General features: G+C 41.8%; 1 long non-coding RNA gene across 2 annotated transcripts; it reads right to left on the reverse strand.

Annotated features, from left to right (window-relative positions):
- Window positions 1-367: 367 nt before the first annotated feature.
- LOC136436990 (uncharacterized) lies at window positions 368-5044 on the reverse strand. Of its 2 annotated transcripts, XR_010756125.1 has the most exons (4): window positions 4812-5044; window positions 4489-4644; window positions 3151-3267; window positions 368-3013 (listed from the first exon to the last, which is right to left on the reverse strand). It is a non-coding gene; the product is annotated as an uncharacterized lncRNA (long non-coding RNA). The 2 variants fall into 2 exon arrangements; XR_010756124.1 differs by having other exon boundaries at window positions 4489-5044.
- Window positions 5045-6802: the final 1758 nt, after the last annotated feature.

The raw sequence follows: 6802 nt of genomic DNA on the forward strand, positions 1-6802 counted from the left end.
GAGCATGTATGCGTAAAGGAACAGTTCGCATGTTCGGAAATTTCCTGTATTCTGTTCCAGATCCACAGTATTTGCCTAAAGTAAGTCTCACACGGAATAAGTGTTTTCATTGCTGGAATTCCACCTGAACAGAGTGCCGAAACAAAAAGATTTCTGCTGTTAACGTTTCTGATCGAATTTAGGTGTTGCAAGGTGATTTGTTTGCCATATTCAACTCCATGCTTCCAACCTGTAACTTTATGTTTATAGATATCGCTCTGTCTGCTAGCGAATTCACGATTCAATTCAAGATAATGTTTACATGAGGATAGTGGGTTACTTGATCTACCATCCAGCAAAACTTGCCAAAGAAAGTCAATTTTCTCAATTTCTTTTTTGTCGGTTTCATCAGAAATTGACCATGACAAAGTCTGTTTCAGAAGACCTTGAAGAATAACAAGCTGTACACGCTGCCCAGTATCGTTGGGATCTGTATCATCCAGCCATCTCAACAAACTATCGGCTTTTAAGATTATGGTACCTAAAACCTTTAATCTATTTTCATTGACTTTAATAAGTGTTTTAAAATTGTTAAATATACCAACCATGTTCTTCAACAGACCAGGCAGCGAGCTGAGGTCCAGCAGTTTCCATGTGCTAGCTTCATTTTCTACTGATGTCAGAGCCCCTAAGAGAGCTGACAGTGTACATTCTTCAAATGGGAAGGTTGTACATTTACTCCGGTCTGTTTCTTCAGTAATGGTTTCATCAATAAATTTTCTCGGGAAACGAGACAAAACAATTTTATGATGGACAAGCCTCATGTGTTGGTGAAACATTAAGTACGCGGATGGCGAAATAGAATCTCTCTTCCCTAATTTCGGACTTTGTGTATTTGTTAGAGACAGAACACATTTTAGCACTCCAGGGTCCCCTAAAAGTGCATGCCAGTCCTCACGAGCGAATTCCAGAATATCAAACTCTTTACTCTCTCTGGGCAGCCCTAGCATCACCTCATAGTATTTATTGGTACATGAAGACATATCCATGGAGTTGTAGTACATGAACAAAACTTTAGCGACAACCTTTCTCACATTCTGTATTTTCCCCCTATAAGATTGTAGAACACGTAAAACGTGCTCCATCAGATTGCAGCAGCGCACCATGCTCTGATCCTTTGTCACGTCATTGCACTTTAAATCATCACCACAGTGCTCCAAATCACGAAGGAATTGTTTCATTAATAGGTACTGGTCGGGGTCGTTATTAAGTAGGCCACTCGCAGTAATCACCATATTATAAAGCCCTTCCCAGTATTTTTCTGGCTCGACAGTTGGTGTCGGATTTGGAATAAAAAGATGTTTCAAATTGCCAAATGGCGTTTTATCAATGTATGTCAATACATTGAAAAAATAGGACTTGGGTACATGAGAATAATCTACGTTGTCCAGTTTTCGACTTTGAAGAAGTCTCTCGTAAATTGAAAAAGTGATATTATCCACTGACTTTAAGACGTGGTTATAATCACATGAAGCTGAGACAGTGGCGGCACTATATGAGGGTTGTATGTTTTCCAACTCCGCTGCTGCCCAAAACAAGTTATCAGCCAAGTGCACTAGTAAGTCAACGGGCAAATCGCCTTTATACAAACATGGTAGCAGAGTGGTGCTGAGAAAGGTTAAATGCTCGCGAAGGTGATAGCACAGATTCTGGGTAGGACCTTGTCTGAAAAATATCAACACTTTAGCCTGATGAAAAAAGTAAGCTTGTTCACATGCACCCCATCGGCAAAATAACTCAGCGGACTTGTTCAGGAATGTTAATGAGGCAGTGACTGAGACTGTCATTTGGTACCTTTCGATATTCAAGGCCAGATAATGCACATGGGACATCAGAAACTCTGCCTGGACCCTGGATGTACCACTACTATTCCTAAGAAACAATGTGCTATATTTCAAAGCGTTTTTCAGATGGGTGAGCCTCAGGGATTCGTTCATTTGTGCCACAACAACCTCCTGTACTATCCTGTTCACACTGAACGCACAGTGTTGAAAGGCGTGGCATGGAGAAGCCAGGGAAAATTTCTCCAAGACGGAGATCATTTTCTTCGTATCTAATTTGTCTAACTTGTCAGATGTATTGAATAGTCTTCCAAAGCGTTTCCTATTGGGTTTTGGACAGGGGATGCAGTCTGGGCCCATAAAAGATGTCATATCTAAAAGCTTAGCGGCGTTGCTTGACAGTTGTGACACGTATTGAAAAGTGATGTCAAATGCTCGTCGTATCCTTTTGTTTGTGAATTGTTCAACGTCCGCTTCATCTAGCAAGTCTACCTTCTCCGTCGCGTTGCCTCCGGTATATTTATCATTATATTCTTTAACAGTGCATCTAGTCTCTTCTATGTATGCATATGCGAACTGCAAGGCCAGAGGATGATGTCCCAGGGATCGGCTGAGATGTTTTATCTCATTTCTGTCCTTCTTACTACTGGGTCTGACGGTTCTATCAAACATTGCCTGAGCCTCAGTTTCACTAAACGGGGGGAGATCGACCACTGCAATGGGCTCGTTATCAAGTCTTTGACGTTCGATAGAAGTCAGCAGAACATGCGTGGTTGCCTTCAAGGTGTGAGGCAGCAGAGACTCTAGCTCTTTCATGGTCTCTCTAACTGCCTCATCGACTACCAACAACCAATCTAGGGAATTTGTCATGTAACTTCTCAAGTTCATCATCGCAGCCAGGCAACTCAGATCATTGTTCAATTGCATAGAATCACTTATGTAGGAGCTGTACTGACTAATACTGGAACACGTGTCACCCTTACTGGCTAACCTGACCCAGAACACCCCGCCAGGGTATCTCCCCGCACGCCTGTGCCCGTACTCGATGGCCAGTGATGTCTTCCCCACTCCGCCAAGCCCTTTGATGAGGCAGGTCCTGTTCTGTTCAAGACAAGCGTCGATCCTACTGAAGACGTCTTCTCTTCCCACGAATGTCTTGAGACGACGAGGGAAGACAGCCAGGAAGGTTGATTCTGTGGCAGAAATAAGATGGGTGTCCCGTTCAGATAACGATACAGATCTTTTTCCACACAGAATCAGTAATTCTGTCCTCAAGTGCCGTTATTGTTAAATCATGTATCTTTACAACAAAACGAAGAAGAAAACTGACCGTATATTCTGGGGTCGTAAAGAACCATGTACATCCAGGCACAGATCACTACGAAACTGGTCATCAGAATGCCTATAGTTAAGGCTATCCCTCTGTTTGTTGCCCATCTGTCGACCTCTGCACAACACAAGCAAGAATATGATGAAATGTACTTAATTACAAGATGTTTAAGTTATTGAATGACTTTTTTTATCATGATTATTACACTTCTTCTGTAAACGTTTATATTATGTTCAGATATTCACATCTTGTGAATCGCTATTACTTCTGGGTTTTTTTGCACACCATATCAAAATTATGTTTTCCGTTATTTCAGTTGAACTCTGACCCCTCGCAATTACGATTGAGTGTACTATTTATGATTTTGTTTAGATTACTATCAAACAATTTTGTAAGTTTTGTTTTTCTATTTGATTTAATTTCATTTAGTGTGGACGGACTCCAGGAATAATAATGTAGGATTGTATACACTAAAGGAGAAAACAAAGAAACAAAAAAGACATTTAGGAATCGGACTCCACATTATCAGTGGCAATTGATATCTGCATATATCGTGGCGATATTGTTGTCTTTTTATTATTATGTGATAAGTGCTAGATGTGTCTTAGATTTTAGTATCAGGGAAACCTGAAAAGTTCAATTAAAAAAAATTGATAACGTCATATTGTATAATATGATATCAGGCCAGGAATTTTAATCCTATTTAGACACGGAATTTTTTGGTGATCCTGGGACGGGGGGGGGGGAGGATCTTTTGAGACCCCTGTAGCTCATAAACTACTTATCCCATGGCCACAAAATTTTTAGAGGATGGTGAATGTTTTTTGTTTAAAAAAATACCAGGTACTGGCGATTTTAGAGAAATAATTGACTGTTTATACCTAAGGTAATGGTATGTTCCGCCATCTTTGATTTTGACTTATGACGTCATTAAATTAGGCCCCAGCCTATATTGTTGACCTTTGCCCCGATCGAGAAGCATTTGCACAGTGTATGTCATAGCCCAACCTTTGTTTACCTTTGACAAGATGTCCTTGCGTAATCGTCGATACATTATTCATGAGTAATGAAGCATGATGATAGCGTGCGAGATATGTGAGACCGGGTGTGTCTGCACGTAACCCCCCTCCCCCAGATTTGGCATGGAAACTTACTACGCACACGCAATCAAATAAAAAGAGCATATCTCTTAGATAAGACTCCTGTATATGATTTATTAAAAGTTAATAACAACGTTAACAACAACCCCTAGACGGGACGTGAACAGTAAAGTACTTGAGGCTAAAGGACTCTAGCGCAAATGTACATGATGTTTTAATTTCTTTTTAATGCTTGTACCTTCAAGCCGCCTTCCAAGATCTCTCCTCCTTATCTCTCCCCTCTCCACTGCGATATTAAGACGTTCTCGAGTCCTTAGTAGTTGCTCTACCAGGTGATCGTAAGGGACTTCTCTCAGGCTTTGAACAAAGTCGTCGAAACCGTCCAAAGGTAAATCTGTTTTGTGGAAACAAATGATCAGTAAACTGTATGACAGGGTGTTACTATGTCTGAATCTTAACCATACCACTGCTCTACAAGCTTAAGGTAACACCATAATTTCGTACTTTTCGTAGTTTGTTCTACTTAGGTCTTCAAAACAATCCGAACGTTTGGACACCCACTCAACAGCCTGTCTAGCAGCGCCCTGGCCCCGGCGTGTGGTCCCTCTGTCCTCGCCTTGGCCCGTATGAACCCTGGGTCTCCGTCTCGCCAGTGGACCGCGCTGTACCGCAAGACCAGACCCGGGTCCATGTCACGGGCCATGTCGTCATAACAGTCCAGGATAACCTGACGGTGGAGAGGGTCCATGGCGGCTACAGGCGCTGACGGTTTGACTTATTTCCTGGATGCGACATTTTGTTGTTCTGTTGCTGACGTCATCGGGAACTCCCGCAAGACGAACAATGCCGATAACGTCATTGTTAAGGACGGCCACATTTGCATACATTGGCTGTCCTTGGACGCCAATGCTGTCTACGATTCGTCAATTCTATCTGTTCATTTAATAATTGATAGCTATTATTAGCCTGAGCGTAATCCTGTTTAGAACTTCAAGGCTCTACCTTTACAGAGGTAGAGTCTGGAACTAAATTTAAAACAGGATGACACTCAGGCTAAGCTATTATTATTCATGGGGAAATTTTTATTCAGTTCAATGCTGAAAATTGTGGTCCTCATCAGATCTTAGATATTAATGTTGGTCAAACACCAGCAGCCTTTTTTTGATACACGCAAAGTAACTTCTGCTGTGAAATTAAAGATTCAGTACATTCCTTTGATTCCCTATCGCTTAATCCAGCAGACACGAGCGCACATAAACATATATAGACACACAGGAGCGCAGGTGCCGATGCAACGGTCTGTTTGCACCAGACCGCGGGCATGAACTCAGTAAGTAACTGCAGCAGAAAATCACTCAGTTTCGGTACCGCCATGTTTCGCACCTAATACGCAGCAGCCATCGTAGATAAGCCAAGGCCGTAAACCCACCCCCGAGCGGGCTAATCTGTCCGGGCGGACGGGCACCCCTCCCAGCGCCGTAGAGTTACCGGGGAGCTCCCGATGGCATGAAATCAAGCTCTAAAGGCGTTCGTCACTTAAGAAAAGTACAGCTTTTACTACAGCAGCTCATGGATCAAAAGCGTCGCCTAGCAATGTTTACTACAACTGCAATAGTTCGTGTTGATGCGTCGTCCAGTTTCAAAGTGTTTTACTGTGCACGTTCAACGTTTTAGGAATGCACGTATACTATTCAAAGGACTCCTGACCAGTGATATTACCAGGGGATGTGCATCGAAAGATTTTGGTACAATCTTAGTTTGCATGTAACTGGGAAAAAAGTGGGGACATAGCTTTCATTGACTAAAAGTACACTATCTTACATTTAATTGTTTTCTAGCGATTTCTTGACAAGACCAATAAAATAGCTGCTAGCAGGTCACCGATTGTCATCCAAAATCAAACAATAACGACAGATATGCTGGCTATGTTCACCCAAAGGTTCATGGAAATTTCTAATTAACGCATTTATTCAAATGTCGTTTTAATTTCCTCAGTATGTGTGTGCATTTGTGTGTTTGTGTGTGTGTGTGATTGTGTTTGTGCGTGTGTGTGTCCATGTGTGTATGTTTCTATGTATGTCTGTATATGTTTGTGTGTTTGTGCGTCTGTGTGTTTGTGTATATTTGTGAGTTTCCTTGTGCGTTTCATTAGCGTTCAGCACCGTGGACAGGACACTTGCTTCTTTGATGGCAACTGGTTTGATTGAATATTTCTTATCAAAAGTATAAGGTTTGCTGCTACAGCATCTTTATGCCCATGGATCAAAAGCGTCACCTGGCAATCCTCACTAAAACTGCAAGTTTGTGTCTTCTTTCAGAGACGCCTCTTTCATTCTCTTGGATAAAAACATTGCCTGGTACTGTTAACTACTGTTCACAGTTACGTCCTGTAAAAAAGGATTGTGCCTTAGTTATTTCTAGGTTGATTGCTGGATGACTGATTCTTATTTCGAATATAAGAAACTCACAAGCAAAGTGCAACTTTTGTCCATAGGTTAGACAGTTTCTTCTGTAGCGCCTTTATTTTCATGGATCAAGAGCGTCGCCTGGCA

This window comes from Branchiostoma lanceolatum, chromosome 6 (assembly GCF_035083965.1).
Source record: "Branchiostoma lanceolatum isolate klBraLanc5 chromosome 6, klBraLanc5.hap2, whole genome shotgun sequence".
NCBI classification, from domain to species: Eukaryota; Metazoa; Chordata; class Leptocardii; order Amphioxiformes; family Branchiostomatidae; genus Branchiostoma; species Branchiostoma lanceolatum.